General features: G+C 39.0%; 1 long non-coding RNA gene across 2 annotated transcripts in view; it reads right to left on the reverse strand.

Moving 5' to 3' along the window:
• LOC102076343 (uncharacterized) overlaps window positions 1-19,079 on the reverse strand; it is a 94,146-nt gene extending 75,067 nt beyond the window's left edge. For both annotated transcript variants that reach the window (XR_003219664.1, XR_003219665.1), the window contains exon 1: window positions 18,818-19,079. This is a non-coding gene — a long non-coding RNA (uncharacterized LOC102076343). The remainder of the gene's footprint in view (window positions 1-18,817) is intronic.
• Window positions 19,080-20,740: the final 1,661 nt, after the last annotated feature.

Raw genomic sequence — 20,740 nt, forward strand, 5'->3', positions numbered from 1 at the left:
CCTAGAGCATCACCATATTTAGAAAACCATCACCAAGTCAGATGGTCCTTATCATACGGGCACAGACGTACCCAGCATATGCAAGACAACCATGCACATAATGTACAAATACAGAGAAACAATAATACCGTCTACCCACTCTGTCTATTTAAAAATTAATTGCATACCACTTGAATAATATCAAGCCCTCAGAAAATTGACAGAACTGGCAGATAACACAGCATCTTTACTTTGTTAAGTTAAAGTTAGAATAAGCAAATATAATTTATTTTGGAGGCTTAATTCCAGTAAAGATGAAATCAAGGCTCAAGTGCTGCTCCTTAAAATGAGATAGTTTATGAATGTCACTGTGACTCATTTCTGAAGTGCATGCTATATGTGCCCCAGTTTTGGCAAACAGTTGAACATATCAGCTGCTTCAAATGTAGTTGGGACACTGATTGTTAATTTAAATATCCTTTGGAATCAATTAGTCAGAGCAAGTCAGATATTCAACAGAAATCATTTGAGAAAAAAAGATCTCTACAAGCTGGTTGCTGTACATATCATCAACTTGTCTTTCTCTTTTTTAGCAATAAAAAAAAGTTAGCTAATATAACATGACTCTTGACTGGGAGCAGGCAGAAACCTCTGGGGCTGAAAAATGAAGCTAAGAACAGAAGTGCCAAAAGTGGTTCCTGGAGTGGCCACTGGAGGCTGGCTCCAAAAGCTACTCACTTTCCCCAGTAGACTCCCACATTAAAATGCCCGAGTTAAGGCAGCCTCAACTGGTTATCAGAGAAACAGCAGCCTGGCACTGGTTTCACTAGCACTACTGCCGATATGGAGAAATGCAACAACAAATACATAAATGTATGACAAAAAGGGCAGATTTCATAACTGCATACAGAAAACTAAAAATAACTAAATAGGGAATTTGTGATCGCCATATTATAAAGGACAAAGGGCACCTGCTATTCACTTTAATGAATGTGCAAGATCTCACACATAGATTAAGTTTTTACACTAAGTACATGCACGTGGGAGTGGATTAAAACAACAGTATGCCCCCGGGTGAAATCACTTAGCTAATTATGGTAAAAGTAATAAAGTAAAGTTCATGTAAATGGAAGATAAAAATCCTGGAATAGTGCATACATAATCAACCCACAACACTGAGCCAACAATGGCCAGAAAACCTAGGAAACTAATAAATACCCCTACACAGTTCAAAGCACATCTCTGTTTGAATCAAACAGACGGGTGTGTATATTAAGGTCAGATGTACCAGGAATAAATGCTCAAGATCACTGAGGAAGAAGTGATATTCATTAAATATAATCTAAATCAAGCAGGTTTGGGGAAGCTGCTTGATTTAGATTAGGATGGCCAGTCTTTGCGGATGTTAACCACTGGACACAATCATCTTTTACAACACAAAGGGAAGATTGTTATGGTATTGGCACTCCTGGGTAAAAAAACCCCCAAAACAAAATCACCTATTCCTGAATTACGTTATGTTTGCTGACATCAATCCACCCATTTGCTTTTCCAATATATTCTTCAGAAGATTGCAAGGGGAGCTGGAGTCCACCTCAGCTAATGTAAGGCAAGATGTGGGCTAAACCCTGGACAAAAATGTGTCTGACATTTATATCATCTATCCATCCATCTACCCATCCTCTTCTGCTTATCCAATTTGGCCTATCCAACCCCACTGTGACTCCAGGTGCCTCAAACCTGGACCTAAAGGTTTGAGACAACTGCCCCAAAGGTAAAATAATGTATTTCATTTTCTGAGACTTTACTTAGATGGTAAGTACTGTAATGCTTGGTCAGGTGGGTTTGCTGGTGCTAACGCCTAGATGCTCAGTAGTAGCACTAGCAAAGTAGCAAGGTGGTAGCCCAGTAAACCATAGCCAAATGTGCTTTTCTGTCGGAGGATGCACTATTAAATGGTTAAACTGTTACTGTAACGTACATAACAAAGTCATAATAAAGGCAGTAGATTTTGGTTTTAAAGATAAGATTTGACCTTATTTGACCTTGAAGAAGAGGTTAGAAGTCCAAAGTAACATAACATTTAGAATTCCCATAAAACATTCCCTATATGCCTACAAATAATAATAAACATACAGTTAAATAGCTTTTTGTAGCATTATTACCACTTTGACCTTCAGATCAATCTATTGATGTCGAAGGAGAGGTCAGAGATCAAATGTAACATATTTTAAATCTTCATATGTTACATTTGTTATTGTACTTCCTTTATGTTGACAATACACAACACACTTGTAAGAATCACAGTTTCTAAGGTATACGGTTTTTTGTAAATTTTAACCAATAAATCATTAAGTTGACCCTGAAGACCTCGGTGAATCTAAGGCAAATTTTAATGCATTGTTAACATGACCTCACTCTGCACCTCAACAATGTTTTATTTTTTTATTTTTAAGTTCTCTTATGTCCTTGTTCACCAAAATGGTACTTTTTAGTACAATGGACGTCAGAAAAGGTTCTGTTGCATGGAAATGTCACATCATGATGAGTCTGCCCAAATGTCAGCATCTGACAAAGTTGGGGGTAAGAATTTTGTCTTTTCAGCTGATGATCAATAGGATAGAGAATTTCACTTATTTACTAAACCTATATGACTTGGAAGTCTGGAACATTTATTGTTTTGAAAACATAAAATTGGCTTACTAACTCTAGTGTGACATAAGAAAATGCATTGTGTAACTATGGTGAATTAACCTAAACTGTATGTCTTTGTACTCTATTCAATTTTTTATTCAATAAACAACAGTGATAGTTCCACAGTGCTAATGCTGTAAAAATTCAGAATTGTGCATACAATCACTAAGACCATTTTGACGACTTAACTTTGTGCTACAGATTTTCTTCACTAGAACAAAAACAACACGGTAAATCCTACAGCCCAAAATGCAGGGGCTGACACTGCTCCTGAACTCTGTATATTGTATGAGAAGTGTATCGAAAGACAGACAGAAACAGACAGCTTAATGACTGCAGATAAAAAGAGAGGAGGCAGAGGAGTGAATGAAAGCGAGAGGGAGGGAAAAGGTGTACGAGATGGAGAGAAGAAATTAGGTTGTTATGTATATTGCTGGCAATTCACACATGCACATTCCATCTGAGATCCCATCAGCTGTCAAATTGAGAAAGCGATGGGGATGTGGGAGTGGCAAGAATCTCAACAAGGCCTGAACTTGGCGCACCACTGAGACCTAATCAAAACACAATCACATTCACTGCCAGAACAGACGCACACAGGCCCGCACCCATACATTCATTCTCTCCACACACATTCACACCCAAGCAAAGTCCTAGTCACTCCCTATCCTTTTCACACAAACACTGTTTAACAAATGTACACATAATCATTCACACACTCACAGAAAAAACATTAACTTGTAGTCACACATGGGCAAACACATTTTGTTCCATGCAATCAAACTTCAGCCTATTTCAAACTATCCACTGCTTCAAGGCGGAGAGATGATGTATGAAACTGCCCAGTTAAATACTGGCTCTTATCTTGAGCTATGACCTGTGACTTGAGTTTATCTCCATTATGCAGTGGTTCATTTCAAAAGCTTCACCTCTGTTGGAGGTTATTGGTATGGGAGACACAGACAGGAACTCTGGTTGCATATAGGGATCAGCCAAATGCGTCTCTAACTGAACTGAGCCTTCCCCCCTAATACGCAATCCCTCTAGACAGTCTAGGCGCTGCTGTAGTCGAGCCCAGAGTCCACTCACTCAGGTGTGACAGCATCACGGCTGACCAGTTCCTAGGTCAGCATTCTCACCGTTAATCCACACAGATAGGCCAAATGCTGACCACTAGGAAGTAATTGCTTGGAGTTGGCCCTGCCAAAAGCTCTCTAATGCAAGAATAGGTGTCTGAATGTTAGGAGCATTTTTTCCCTTGTGATTTATTTGGTACTGCTAAACTTAGAGATTGCCCTGGGTAGATGTTACAGATAAGATTAGATCAGCTGTGGTACGCTGTAGTTGTGATAAAGCTCCAACTTTACACACATATTAAATGTTTATTTTTCTATCCTATCTGGGGGGCAAAGAATTTTACTGTGTGCCAAGTGCACAAATATATTGCTCCAATGGGTAAGAAGTACTGACTTTGAAGCATTTTCCTATTTTCTACTTTCCATTGAATTTGGCATCCTTTCCTGAGAGAACAAAGGAGGTGAGTTGCCAAGGCTCGGTTGTGTCAAGAGCCCTATGAAATACTCTTGACTACAGCAGGAGAAGAGCAGACAATAGAAAAGCACACTAAAGATAAACCAATGACAAGATAGTGGAGCACAACAAACTTGACTTTATAATACAAAAACACCATAAATAAAACAGAATACAGGATGCCCTTAAAAAGAAAGCAAACAAATGCACCCTCTGTCTCTTCCTTTTGACATGATTTACTTTGCTACAGTTATACTGATAAGTGGATTTGTCAGATAGTGAAGAAAATTCAACCCATTTACAAAAACAGACATCTTGCGGGGAGTTTGCATAGAGCGTTAGGCGTTTGGCATAAGTGCAGATGGATGACATATCAATGAGACATAAGATAACACTGGAGATGTTCATCCGCCAAATCTGTGCCACAAAAAAAATAAAAAATAAATAATGAATACAGCTACTGTATAGAGTGTTGGCCCACTCATTATTATTGTATCTGCCAGCTCCATTCTGGTTAGAACAAGAACGCACAACTATAAGTAAAAGTATAGGTTTTTAACATCACTAAGCAGACTTTGTTATGACAGTGGAGTTTAGAACTGGCAGTCAGCCAAACTGTAAGTGAATGAGCTCTGATCTTCACTGTGAGAGTTGTTGTGACGGAAAGGATAAATGCTGGAATCACCCATTGGCTTCAGGCTGTCCTGTGGGGCCAAAGAGCAGTCTGGCTATACAAGGAAATGAGTGGTAGGAGAAAATAACCAAGAAGACTGCTACTTTTTTCAGAGAAGAGAGCAGTGAGTTTTTAGCACAGAGACACTTACCTGTCCTTTTCGAGAAGGATTATGGGGTTTACGTGCAACAGTGAAGCTTCAGATATACGAGTCCACAGACAGAGCACCAAAGCTTGATATCAACTTAACAGTGACAAACCGTACCATGGCTTCAGAGATTACAAGGGAGAGGGAGGTAGCAGGGGTGGGGGTGGACAATTTCTGACACAAAGTGCAGCGCTGCATACTTTAACATTGTTCTCTCTCTTCGTTTATTTTCCTCTCATCTACTCTTGCCTTCTTTGCAGTCCCTCTCTGTCAAGTGGCACAGAAGCGAACGAGCCGAACGTCTGTGTCTGCTTACTGGGGCAAGTGAACATCTGAAATGACAGAGGGTGACGTTGGCTTGAGTGCTGGAGAAGATGCCTCAGAGCTAAGTGAAGGACCATTAGGGAGACAGTGATAAGATGCATGCATGCATGCAGGGCTACTGAATGTTCACCTTGAACAGCCTGGTGTCATCTTGTGCTGAGGAGGGCGATCACACGGTGAGAGCCCAGCATCAAACTCCAATCAAACTCCATCACAACTGAAAGCAAAATCAAACTGATGCCTACACATGCCAAAAGGTGCTGTGACCCCCAATGCTGTTATTATTCATGCACAGTGACTAGCTATTACTGTGATGCCTTCTCACTTCAGCTAGCATTCCTGTATTGGGCAACTAAGCAAAGAGCTTTCAAGAGCTAACTGATGAACTGAAGACTGCTTGTCAAAAGAGACACTTTAAGGTCAAGACAAAGTGTGAGAAAGGTGGCACGCAGAGATGAGCATAAACATTACATCTTTATAGTTAAAGTACACCGCTGTCTCATTTTTATTCAGGCACAGAACCACCGTAACATAGATTTTTACATTTTGGAGGGAAAGTGGGTTTGATGTATGAAAGTTTGCCTGAGTCTATATGTCTGGTAAGTTAACATACACACAAGTAATGCAGATGTTTTCTATGTCAAAGCTTTAAATACTGAATGAAAAACTTCCCTTTGTAATACCAACAATTGAAGGCCTGTAGATATCATGTATAATAGATATGCACTTTGCTACTTTCTACATACCTAGAAAATACTGCAGAAACATATAATTAGGTTTGTTTCAAAAGTTACAATGATGGTGTACAGAGAAAAAAAAATACAAAATCAGTGTATTTGTACGACAAATGTTGGACCTAACTGTACATAATAGTCAAACATTTGCATACCACTCCATCCTATGGACTCGATGCCTTTTTTTTTGTATTAGGTACAAAATATGCAATCCAATTAATTTGAAACTTCTATAATCAAAACAGATGATGTGACATATTCTTTCTTTGGAAGCCAACCTTGGCCATGTTCAACCTTGTTAGCTACACTAGTTCGGAGATACAGATTTCGACAGCAAATAGCCTCAGTTTATGCCTGATGGATCGAACACGCATGCAGACAGCCACTCTCTCCCTTTCTCTCTCTCTTTCCTGCGTCTTGTCTCTTCCGACCAGTGTTTGCAGAGTTGGAAATTTCTTAAATAATTCATGCTGTTAATAACCAGCACAGTCTCTATGGCACAGAGCAGTCCTGTTCAAACACAGCTATGCGTGTGTGTGCGTGTCTGTGCAGCATAGAGAAAGGAAACAGTGTTTGAACAGTGAGGTGAAGGTGTATGTATGAATGTGTATGTGATTGCAGTATGAGTTATCACAGACTAGGCAGAATTGACTGATGTGATAGTTAGGGTGGTTATAGGGTGGGCTTCTGTGTCAACACCGGGGAAACCGCAGATTTCTTCCAACAGTAAATAGGCTGAAGGTCACACACCGCACGATCATAAGCAGAAGGTTCGCTGGAACATTTATGATATTGCAGACAAATAGCAGAATCAATGGCACTCTGTAAAGAACACAAGTAGAGCACTAATGACAAAGTGACTTAATGAAGGTCTCATCATCGTTATTGTGGTCATCGTCAACATCGTATCATTATCATCGCGCCCTATTCAAGGCTTTAGCTCTTCGTCCATTGTCTCTTTGTTACAACTGGACACACTGTCTGCCTGTGAGCTCGCCATCTTTTCAGCCTGTCTGTCCGTTTCTCGAGACAGGAGGTGCAAGAAACACGTGGGGGCAGACCTTCAGCAAAGATGACCTTGGCAAAAGTCTGATGATTTGTGGAGAGCAGCAATATCAATAATAATGAAGAAATTAATAAGCTGGTGCGCTGGCCTGAGGGTTCGGCTGCGGGAGGTGGTGGGGGGACAGTGGCTGTCTTTAATAGTCGGGTTGCGGGGGTGGGGGGGGCATGGCTGGCAGGAAGAAGAGAAGGGAGAAAAGGGTGGGGGTGTCAGGGTGGTGTGGAATAGGGGGTGGTAAGTGCATGATTTCCTTAGCAGCATTGTGGTGCTGCAGTCCATGCTGTCACACGTCAAAGAGGGAGCAAATCAAAGGCAGCTCTTTTGATGAATATAAAACAGAGAGTCCTGCTGAGAAGCACTCTCCCTCCCTCCCATTCTAATCACAGAGCTGCAGAGGCGGCGGGTTGCACCAATCCCCCCCAGCCCAGCACAAAATGAAAGGAGAGGGGGGACACGGAGCACACACAATCACAACAAAGGCTGCTTTATAATAGCAATAAACATTTGTCCTTTCGAGACATCTGCACAGACTGATTCTACGGTGTGGTAAGACGCAAGAAAAGCTGGAACGACATCATCAAAATGTTAGAACCTACCAAACCCTGAAAAAGGTTGTCCTTCTATATCTAAAATTGCGCTGCATGCGTTTTGTTTTGTTTTTTTACCCTGGAAACATCAAACACTTCAATACTCTACCAAGCACTGAGGCGCACATTTGTTTGCAGCTTGTAGTGTTTTGATAAAATGCCTGACATTTAACAGTCTAATTAAGCTTTACTTAACAGAACCTCAAGTATTAGATTGTGATAAAAAAAATCCAGTGTAAAAAAATGGAACCATTATGAGGGAAAATATGGAACAAAATATGCTCATTCGCTGTCAGTGTCTCTTAAAACCAGCAAAAATGTATTAAGAGTAGCTAATAATATCCCTTATGACTAACGATTTAATTTAATTTCTTTAATGCCTTATTTTACTCTTATTCTTACCCAAAAGTTCCAAAGGCAGCAGTCCTAGACACTTTAACCTCCTTTCCAACCTTCACTACTTCTTCACTTTTAAAAGTATATTCCACCTGCTTCAATTAGTCACCACTAAAGTGTTTTGGCTATGTAGACTGTGTCAAAAGATTTGTGTAAAGTACTTAGCAGTTATTCCATTCACATTAACAGGGAAGTAGGAAAAATGATTAACCCAGAACAGTAGATCAGTCAGCAGAGCACAGTGAGTTGAGCTCTACAATAGTGCTATGTTCAATGCAGCTGAGTCTACACAGCCTGAAGAATTGTCATCATTGTATTCCAGCAGATCTCAGCTTCTGTAGCACTGCCTAGATGCACATCCCCTGGGCAGTGTTCCTCTACTGCTCCCCTGGCAGCATTTGTGTGTGACACCAAAGCCCACTCCCACCCAAGCCCTGAGCCTAGAAAGTGACACATGCATGGGTGTCGCTGCCGTTTCACCTCCTGCCTGCTGAAGTATGAGGCAATTTCCTGCGAGTGGTGCAGGGTGAGAGAGAGAGAGAGTGAGTAGTGGGCTAGGCACAGCACAGCTCTCCTGCTCTCTTTGATACTGTCAGGGAAGAGTAATGGCTCTCTGTAGCAACAGCCACCACCAAACTAATGTAGTGTGACTTTGGTTCTTCTTTCCAATGCATTACCAGCATACTGAGAAAGAAGGGGATAGGAAGAAGACAGTCAAACTGTGAAGAATGTGGGAGTAAGGTTAGGTCTACACAGGGCATGACAGAATCTTTTCAGCGTTAGCAGTCAATTTCCTTAAGTCCTAAAAAACAAAGAAGTGACAGGCATGTTTTTGTAATAAGAACATATTTACCAATTTGCTCAACTCTTGCCATCATGCAGAATGCTATTCAGACTATTCTCCTACCAGGAAAACAGGCACAAGCAAATTCCAGTCTTGTTAGGCAGGACAGCTCCAACTAATCTTTACAATGATTTGAAGGTCAAAGCGCTTTAGTGCAGAGAGCAGCTTAAGGGCCTCATCTAATTGGGCAATCTGCTGTCTCAGCAGCTATTACAGCCTTGGTCATTCTGTCTGACCTTGCAAATTTAATGACAGAGAATACAAAGTTGACCCATCATTTTTGCAAAAAATTTTTTGTTTTCAAATAAAAACAAGAAAAATGAAAGAAAGATGGTCTATTTGCAGATCTGCGTACCCCTCTAGTCTAGTAGTTAGTTATAGATGCATTCTTAATGAAACTCGTCTACAAATTGTACCGTAATTATGCAGAATTAAGAGCTGATTCATGCACAAAATTATTATTCATTAGAGCTAATTAAATGCCATGGTCTTTAGGCTGGCTGCCAGATGTGTGGCGATGTCAGAGATAGTGGGTCTTCTGTGAAGCCTAGAGAGACAGACTGCTATTCAACTTGGCCTTGGCTCCCACACTGAGTCTAACATGCACCATCATTAGAAAACCATCTAACAGGCAAGCCTTTAACACAATTAAGTGCTGAGACACAGCAATTACATTCTTGGCTGGGAATAACTTGAATTATGCATGAAAGTATGGAATTAACATTGAAAGTTTTAGAAAGTTGTACACATAGCGGTACAGTATAACACAAAGCACAAGTTTAAAGTCATCACACAATGGAAACAATCCTAAAGCAAAAGTAACTCACAATGGGACTGGACCTTTTTAAGACCATAAGCAGCATCCAAATGATTATATTTATCGTACTTTGTAATACTCTTGAGTCACCCTTCATCTCTTAGGCAAGCTTTCTTGTAATGTCCATAAGAAGTCTTTAGAAACAGTTCATCAGGCTTCTTAAAGAACATACAAAACTCTCGTTTGGATGTTGGCTGCGTTTTGTTTGCTTCTCTGTTAAAATGATCCAACACTGATTCAATGATGTTGAGGTCTGTGCTCTGGGGAGGCCAATCCATGACTGATATTGTTCCACTGTATGTTTTTCTATCCAGGTAAGCACACCTGGATAGGTTTAGGATCAATGTCGTGCTGGAAAATGAAGCTGCTCCAGATGAAGTGCTTTCCAGATAATAATACATAGTTGAATAAAATCTTTTCTGCTTTCATACTTCCACTAGTTATGACAAAATCCCCAATACCACTTGCTGAAAAATGCTGCCCCAAACCCTGACAAAGGCTTCATCTTGTAGCACAGATGGTTGTAGACACTGTTGTACCACTCTGCTGACACTAACTTGAACCAAAATTTTCAACTCTGGATTCATCACTCCGTAAAGACCTATTGTTATATGTATCTCTGGGGTATTTTATAAGGTCTTCGGCTGGATTTTCTATTTCTTAAGGTTTTGAGGACATGGATTTTAGATACTGTTCATCTGCTGTAGATAACTTTCTTAAACCTTCTACTTCTTCTTTTGTCTGTTTCCTCAAACTTTTGTTAAAGACACACTGCAGACCATGTCGAGCTATGCATAGTTTTTGGCTAACACCTCTTTCGGAATCACCTTGTTGGTGCAAATACTAATTAATGTCTGCCAAACTGTCTTATTTTTGTCTTTTTCATAGATTCTACTAAAGAAACTGGAACAAATAATCTAAAAATGGTCAGGTACAAGAAATGGGAAGCCGCCAATTACAAAAAATCCTTGAAATATCACCAGAAAGATTGAAAAACTGTTGCTCAAGACCACAAGACCAAAATTTCAACAGAGTATGGCTCTTTGAAGCCAAACATATATATATATAGCTCATAGTTCATCCATCAAGATTACAAACAGCTTGGTTCGTAGCCAGCAACAAGTACACGAGGCACTTGTTAATCTCCTGTCACTGCATAAAGAACAGCAACTGTAGGGGTTTTGTTTTAATCAAATATGTGATATTAACTTGGACTCAGCATTACAGAGAAAAAAGTTTCAATAGCACAAAACCATCTTTAACCTTGTTCAAATATTGTTCACATACATTTTCACAACTTTATACATACATTATACTTGACACCACTACAATGGAAACGTATTTATGCAGAGACGGACTTGACAAATAAATGGAGTATTTCTTTAAACATGGCAGGAAGTTTGCAAAATAAGTAAGACATTAAAAGTATTTTTAATGTTATACACTCTGAATATAAAGTTTCATTGATTATTGCCTTATCGATTGTATTATTACCACTTGTGCTGTACATCTAAATACATTGCTTGTTCAGATGGCAACACAGTATGATGTTTAATTGGTTTTAAAGACCTGTTAATGTAGTTTATTGTAAAAGCAACTGCTGAAACACATATTTAGTCTTGCACACATCCTGATTGACTACACACAGACGGATCTAACATAAATAAAGGGAAAAAAGATGCATGGAAAGACAAAGAGAAGCAGAAACAGAGTGCAAAAGTGAGGTGTACAAGTGGTGTAACAAGGCAGGGGTTGTCTGAAACCCGTGGCCTAGGGCAGTACATGGAGAGAGATGAGCTGGTGTGCACACTGCAGGGTATTGTCTGTAAACGTTGGGGCTCCTCTAACAACTACCAAGGCTAGGTTTGTTGAACAGTGGGTCACAACCTACTAGTGTTTGGTGTGTTTATCTGTGTGTTTCGACAATGTATTTCCAAAAAACAGCAAAGGAAGCCAAAACAGCAGACAGAGAAAAGAAACGGGGGACATCTAAGAAAAGAAATAAACCAGATCCTTAGTTTTTACTGTAACAATTACTGACACACATTTATCAATGAATGTTTCTTCTGCCTCCTTTTACTGTGAACTGTGGGGCAGATGTGTTTAACAAAGTGCAGCCCTCCCAAGTACCTTCAAAACAGGATCATTGAACACATAGCACTGTTCACCCTTTATGAAGCCACTGCCGGTGCCTGCCCTCTGCCAAGGCCTCCCACCCACACTTTTTATTTGTTCAGCGTGCACAATGTGACCTGGCCGCGCATATACCTGTGCTTCTCTTTATCTCCTGCTTCCCTGAGGAGAGCTTGTTGAAGCTGTGTTTCCACAGTATGATGTCCATGTTTGAGGAGATTTTTTATTTCTAAAGGGTTATTATACCATGCTCATTATTTCTGACCTGATGCTAGCCACAGCAGGCACAGCACACTGCTTGAAATGGGTGTTCTAGCTCTTCCTAAACCTTGGTATTAAGTAGCCTCTTTGATCTCTCTCCACTGTGACAAAACAGCAGCACCAGGCCTCCTAAATGAACCACTCAGAACTCAAGCAGCGCGTAACAACATCAAGTAGAGCTGGGGAGAAAATATGCAGATCCTCTAGGAACACACCCAAAAAAGGACCTAAGTATAATTAACTACAATGAGCTGGAGGCAGATGTGTGACTCCAAAACATAAAAGAAATGCCTACCTTCAGTATTTTTCACAAATTGCTCTGAAAATTAGGAGTTTACTTAATGGAAGTAGAGCATTTCATCTGTTAAAGGTTATTTGTTATCTTCAGGCACCCAGAAAAGACTTCAATTGTCTTGATCTTCACAGGTTTCACTGCCAATCATTAGCATGCTAATCTTGAGTGATTTTTCAGACCTAAAAGAAGCACATGGAAAGTCTTTGTCAGCCCAGGTTCCTGAAAGACCTCTACATTACATATGAGATAAAAGCTTTTTGAACTAAATTACAATACATCCTCCAAATACGGGCTGTACAAAGCGTTGTGAAGTAGTGCAGGTGTTCACTGGACACAGGAGAAGTGAGCCCAAAGGCCTTTTTTGTGATACCATAATTCATCACAGGTAATAAGCTCTCAAATTACAGACACAGAGCTGAATTCAGCCAACCCTTTACAAAAAGAAACAAACAAAACAAAACAAACAAAAAAACCCACATTAGGTTTGCCTTTCCTGAGTCTTACCAATAAGCAGCTGGGGCCTGCAAGATTTACCAAGTAAGATGTAAGACTTTTAACCCAGACAAAATGTACTTTAAGAATAATAACTCCATACAAACCCAAACACAAGAGCACTATGAGAAACCATATCACATCAATATTCAATCAGTACAGCCCAAAGATAAGATAAGAAGCAAAATATAAATGGACAAATTAACCAATTAAATGCTAAATGATTTAACATAATTTAGATTATTGCTGTAAACTTCCCCTTTCAGATTGTAAGCTTGATGGTGCTGGCTGAAACTCCAGTCAATTTTACTTTTAGTTTCGAGTTATATACTTCCCCAAAAAGACTGGAATTGGATAATAAAACTTTTCTTTTTAAACTAAAGAGCTGGCTTTGGGGGACAAATTTTTGGTACCTTTAGAAATATAGACTTTTAGTATCTTTTAAGGTCTTTTTTGTGGAGAATAAATCTAGAATAAAACTACTGTCTTCAACACTGTGAGACCTACAAATACTTTCTAAAATGAAAAAAACTGAATCTTCGCAGTATTTGGAAAAAAAACATCTCAATGTAACAATTCAGTGAATTTTAAAAGACTAAAAAAAAATAATTAACAACTTTAATTTTTCATCTTAAAAAAGAATAATCCAGTTTGATTTGTGTATAAAGCAACAATAACCCAAAAGCATGGTTAAAATGGCATGAAGGTAAATTGGTGGATAATTCTCATACTAGCTACAGTAAGGCTAATTTATTAGAAATATATATCACAAACATTTTGGGCTTTGTGTCCGTCATACACATCTAGCTGCTAATTCACCAAATCCTTTGACTAATAGCAGCTCAAACAGTTCTTCCAACAGGAGATTCTCTAGGCTAATTGCTAGGGGTCACTACTTTCATTTAACAAGAACTCAAAATGATAATGACTCCTTGTTACAAATTCTATCTGCAAATGCACAGTGGAACCATCAAAAAGTGCTGACAGGGTGACTGGGAGCAAAGATGAGGCTCCATGATAATTCACCTCAAAGCGGAGCCTCTGTGAGGACATGCAATGGAGAACCAGGACTGTAACACGTGTGGCAAAAATAAATACGGGGCAACAGAAATTCTCATTTTCCAATTGGGATAATTCACTGCTCTGAAATTGAAATGTATTATTGGTAACCATTCCCAAAAGGAAAAAGCACTTTTTGGGGGTTGATTAGCCCAGTTGAAGGAATGCCAGTGCAGATAGGATAATGTAGTTTGCTAGATTAGAAATGATAGCTACACGGTAAAATGACATAAAGGAAATAATAAAATATAACACCTAGTGGAACCACGATGAACGTACACTGAAAATGTGCACTTCAATAAATAATCAGACAATGTCAATTATGTGAAAATGGGCTGGCTATGGAGCATTTCTATTCCGGCACTGGCACAATCAACCTTTTAATGGCAGGCTGTTAGATAATAGCTTTCTGTCTGTTGGCCTCCAGTTTGAGTACCCAACATATCCTTTTCACATGCTACGGAGTAGCAGTGGTAGTAGATGGCTACCTGAGTGTTTAACAGATCCATCACAGTGTTCAGAGACTGATGACATCCACGCTGTCTCAGGAGTAGAAGTGAGTAAGTTAGAATTCAGGAAAACATGGAATATGCTAAGATTCAAATGCGACAGCACCAGACGAACAAAGGCAACTGCCTGCACAAAACCTTTATAAATGTACAAAACATTTGCATTGTGAATGTCAGCTACTTCAGTTGCAAGTTAGGGGAGGGTCTGCCTGCCTACCTGCCTGCAGCAATGCTGTATAAAATAGTGTGTCAGCTGGAGGATGTAAAGATCAATAACAGTATCAGTAATGATGCAAATGAGCATCTAACATGACACTAATATTTAGTATCGATTGGTATCTGAAAATTGATTTGTTTGACAACGCTAACTGACAAATACTTGTGACCATCAGCAACAATTTCTAAGAGATAACAGAATAAGAATAATGAGTTTCCTCCTTTATGCTCAATACCTGCCAAAAAAGTTAAAAAAAAACAAGGATCCATTTTGCTCACTCACATATTTCATTCCATACTTTCCCCTCTCGCCCCTACTAACCTAGCCCTCCACCTACAAAGCCCATTCTTCAACACAACTGGGGAATTTCAATCCTATTTCATATCCTAGAACAAATTCCTTCCCTGATTACTGATGCATTTCAAAGCAGGCATCATTATATTTTCAGACCACTTTCCTTTAAAAATGTACTGAAAACCTTTATGCTGGTTCCCAGGGGCCCCCTTCTCTTCTTCTGTTATGCTCTTATTAGTCTGACTCTCCTACTGCCTGCTGGGGGATCCACATTGCTATTCATTTTCTGTATCTCTGACCTCTGTGTGGATGGAATTCATCTGGCCTATCCCTTGTTCTTTACATTACTGTGGAGACAAGCAGCTACTGTCTGGTGCAGCTATTAAAACATAAACACCATTAAATAAAAATGTGGAGCAGTGAGGGATGTGGAAAGAGCCAAAGAAAAGCATAGAGAAAAAAACGACTTTCTGCTGTGCTTATAGTCCAGTGTAATTGAATTGCGGTCTATTCTGTAATAAGTAATGTTATGTATGAACTACTAAGTTAGGAAAGAGAGCTTTTACAGCTTCCACTGATACACATAATGAATGCAAATATTTAGAATCTATCAGCTGGATTATTCCCAATGCAATATTGGCTCACCTCTTTGGCTAAGTTCATGTCATGGATTCTCTTGGAAAAAATAAAAAATGTAAAAAAAATTTAAATAAATAAATTTAAAAATCTTGTACAAACTTTTAAGTCCACGAGACCTTGGAAAATTCTAAAACTCTGCACTCTAAAAGACTTTTTCCATTTATGAATTTTTGAACTTTGGCCCTGAGAGCTAGATTTCATAATTTTTTGCGATTCTTCTCCAAACCTCACCAATCACTAATTTTCAACTGGACTGGGTACTAAACACCCATATCCTTGTGGTTATAAGGATTATTTATAACTACACTTGCAAACTATGAGTGTTTCACCCCCAAAAAAGTAAATTATTTTAATTGTATATTTTTAGAAGAATTATTAGTTTCAGTGACCTGAAGCTGTTGTCCAAGGGAAAGTAACTATTTATTTCAGATACATTAAAAAAAAAAAAAAAAAAAATCAAGCTATTTAAAAGACTGCAACATTAAATAAATTCAGTGATTTAAATTTTTAAGTCAGTATGTGTACATTGTTGACTCAAGATTGTTTTTCTCTGTGTTTAAGATTTGCAAAAGAGACTGACAGACAAGTTATTCATTTTAATTGCTGTGGAACCACTAGCAGCCTTTAAAGGACATTTCATTAAGTCAGAATTTAAAGAGGAAAAAAAAAAGTCTGAAACATTAATTAATAAAAATTCACCCGACAGCAGTCTGCCTTTAATCAGCCAAGAGCATAGGTAGGAAAAGAGCAAGAGACAGAATGATGACCAGTGGAGGAAAGGAGGAGCTTTTATTGCCAGAGTCTTTAATGCAAACCACGAGTCACTTGCCCGGCTAGGAAACCCTGCAAAGAACTGCTCGAGTTGATGAGCTCGTCCAGCTGAATGATATACATCGCCAGGCATAGGCGAGAGCTGTCCATTAGTTACAAGGGTTCCTGTAATGCTCCACTCCAGTACATTATTTCCAAATGCATCAGTCAGCGTCATGCAACACAGATAAATTCTAATGGTTAAGATCTGTAATGCATAGTCTCACCGCTGCTATATTACGCTACAGGTTAGGAGGGCAGTAAGAGAGAGGGGGGAAAAATGTAATTTATTTTTCACTGCAGCCAGTATTCTTCCCATTAGCTTCAAACGTGAGATAAGTTATGGACTTTAACGAGCACCTTTAGCCACCAGAGCACGCTGCACACAAGACTGCCGGGAGAAGAGGTGTGTTGAGGGGCTAAGGCAGGAGGGACTGGCAATCTGAATGTATGGCATGGATGACCCACTACATGTGGCTCACAGTCCTCGGTGTGATACAAATGCCAATTATACCAGAAGATTAATTAAAATCATTCAATCATGAATAGCAAGAAATTCTTGTGACAACTTAACACCGGTGCTATATAACGCATCTTACATGAATCATAATTTAAAGTGGGGGGGTTCATGGAGGCCATTCACATAAAATGAATGACCCCCTTTGTTTTTTTGAATCATGCAGAGGCGGCCTTGCCTCATCCCTAAATACACATATGTCTGTAGATTTGCTAATCCAAAGTCATGGCTGCAAAAGGCACAGCTGTCCTGACCTTTCAAAAAGCTCTGGGATCACTTCCTGTGTATCAGACAGGCAAAGGCAGGAGCTATCAGAGTGCACACACACACACACACACACACACACACGTACGCACACTGATGTCGCCCTAAAGCTAGGACAACCATAGTACACTACAAAAGGTCACACGTATCTTAATTTCCTAGATTGTGTGCTTCCATTTATTAAATGATCAACTAAGCCTGTAAGGCTGTTTCTCACAACCTCATAAGTCCAATCTGATTTATGTGTTTCTTATTAACCTAGCAAGTATTAGGACTGCATAACTTCAATATATAATGTATAAATAATCTAAAAACTATTGTTAAGGCACTGTCAAAGAGGTTCAGGTTGTTATTACTAGAAGATAACAGTTTGAATGATTTTAAGATGAAATAACATCTCGGCATTGCTTATACATCTCACTTGTTTCTATTCATAGAGAAAGGTTTTTAAAAAAGCTGTATAGGAACACAGAATTATTGCTGCAATATTACATTTCTTTGTAAAAACAACAAATGTGAAACAATATTACAATACTGTGTGAAATAAAGTGAAGTAATATTACAAGAATTTATCATTAATCTGTGATTGCTTTGTACATTTCTTTATGTTTCTGTATTCAGCAAAGGACCATCTCACTTTAGACTCACAAGGTATGCATTCACATGCCTCCTTTGTCTTCTATGACTTGTCTTTAAGTAGCCTTGAGCTACACTGTTTATCCCTCAGAATACATCTTACTGTCAGCATGAAACAAATGTATTTAAACTCTCGCTACATGTTCAAATTAAAGCTCTATTCAGTGAGGCATTTTTGTTAATGCTAACACATTTGAATGTCAATACTTTACAATACTTTAGTGCTGCTGTCCCTCATTCTGCTCATTCAATTAAACAGGTCAGAACCTATTTGTATATGTATGTATACATAGACATCGCATGTTCTTCAAGCAAATACATCCTTCAACAGATTACTTAAAATTCTCTCAGTAAATTTGTCGCAGTTTTCCAGATTTTAAAACCTAATTGGTGTTAGCACATAAGAAGAGACTACACTGGCAGAGATCATGAAGGAAAATAGCTATTTATTTAATCAAAAGCTAAACCAACTAAAACTAATGTCCAATTTCAAACTTAACTAGCTGTGTGCTCAAAAGAAAAGACAGCAAGTCTACATGCAGGTACTACGTTGTCTCGTCATACATCCCATCATGTGCCAGCTGTGTTTATCCCAGTAAAACTGCTGAGGCTTTAATGCAGATGAATTATGAAAAGACTACAAGAGTCTTAATTACCGCACTCCCTCTATCCAGTCTGAATAATGCAAGATTCTGCTTACAACTACGATAATGTGCACTGAATGCAGTAGTTAACATAACTGCTTAACACAGCGTTAGTCCCCTTTGTACAGGTGTGCATTTCAGGATTAGACTCATCAGAGTGCATGTGCGAGTACACAGATGCGTATGCTTCTACTAATGTGGCATGTGGTGCATGCTAAATGCAACCATTTAGAGACATGTGGCAGTGGACGTGTTTACCCTCTGGCACTTGTCTCCGGTTCATCGAGGGTGAGAAGGCAGGGGGGCTGTGGTAGCATCTGCTGGTAAGAGCAGAGGGAAGTGCAATGAGGCAGAAGACATGCACAAATACATCCACACATGCACACAGACACATGCAAATACCTGCACTGCAATAACTGCCACGACGAATGTGAAAATATAATTAGACAATGACAGATAACACAGAGCTTGGCTGTCATGTTGACAAAGCAGATTTTCTGAGCTGCCAATTCAGGCACAGGCAGACAGAGATCTTATCGACTGTACATCTCACTAAACATTGACAGAAAAATTCTAAGAAGCAGCGATTTAAATTTAAAGTTGGCTAAACTCAACTATCTGACTTGTTGTAGCCATATATACATGTCAAATTTAGCATTTTTTTACTTGCCACATCAACAGGGTAGTTTAATTCTGCTGTTAAGAAAGGCACATTAAATTCTGACCTGATGATGTTGAGGAGGAGGCTGTATGTGTTTCACAGCAGGATCTACTCACACACTGAAATAAAGGCTTCAGTTAAGCCTCCAATATCAATGTCCAGATGCTGAAATTACACTCAAATTGTTACCACATTGTCTGTAAAAATGTGGAAGCTACACTCATATAAAGCAAGTTCCAATAAGACTATATTAGATTTTTTTTTTTTTTGCCCGGTTGATGTCTGTGTCATGACCACGTTAAATATCATTTCAGCCTATCAGCCTATATTTACACAGGTACTACATCACACAATAAGGGTTTTCCTTATACACTAAAAATAATACCAAAAAACGCTACAAAAAGACAGGACTTTTAGGCATTCGTTCTTTATCATGTATGCATGTACTTATGTGTGCATGCATGCTGATCAGATTGAGTGAGAGAACGAGTGAGTAAGCAAGAGAGAGAGTGCATCAGTACACTAGCAAACATGCTGCGTGGGCTTTATGAAAGCTGAGAAAGCCCAACACAGTGAAACATTCATACACACGAGGTAATGGCTAGCAGGTGACTACTTACTCACGTTTTGCTAAAACAAAATTCAACCTCTTATAACATTTGTAGAACCAGATACCTTTTCAACCCCCACCAGATCCTAAAAGTCTTATTGCTAAAATTTAAACTATATTTAACACAGACGAAATGCAATTATATCCTTAAATTGAGAGAGCACACTTTCCCCCCCTCCCAACAATGGATGCTTTTACATAGGCTGGGTGACATTATTCATGGATGGCTGGATTTGTGGATAGATCCATTTGCGTCTCTGTGATTTCAGATGCTGTTAACCAGAATGCTAAAACCTTCATGTTAGTGGAACAAGATTGCCACTTTTATGGGAACGTCTTGTGCTGAAATAAATTCTCACCTCCTAATGTGTGCTGAGAGATCAAGGGGTGCACTGAATGTGGAGGGAGCTGTCAATGAAAGTAACAATCTAGCCTTGCTTCTCATTTATGCTTTTCCTTTAAAACACAATCCCCCTGTACCATCATACTGTGGTTGTAGGCTACAGCTATGCTATCACATTCACCAAGCTGATAAATATTCAGGACTATAGTGTGCCCAAAATTCATTTAATTTCATCACAAAAATCATATATTTTAGGAATTACGTGTATTAAAAGATCATTTTACACAGATTTTAGAGAGCCAACCTAACTGTGTACGATCTAAAAGAACGCATGACAACAAACTATCTTGTTCTTAAAGACAGATATAATCAAACACTATATTCTGAGTCCAAAACTGATTTATCACAATTATAGTGAAAAAATCTGGCAGAAATAAATCCACAACAGAAGACGAAGAAGACGAAGAAGAAACAACAACAACAGGCACTTTTTAATTAATCTAATCTTTGTGTTTTGTACTGATGTTTATTGTTATCTTATTGAAACTCTTTACTCTCCAAACTAGT

Source organism: Oreochromis niloticus, linkage group LG1 (genome assembly GCF_001858045.2).
Source record: "Oreochromis niloticus isolate F11D_XX linkage group LG1, O_niloticus_UMD_NMBU, whole genome shotgun sequence".
Taxonomy (NCBI): Eukaryota; Metazoa; Chordata; class Actinopteri; order Cichliformes; family Cichlidae; genus Oreochromis; species Oreochromis niloticus.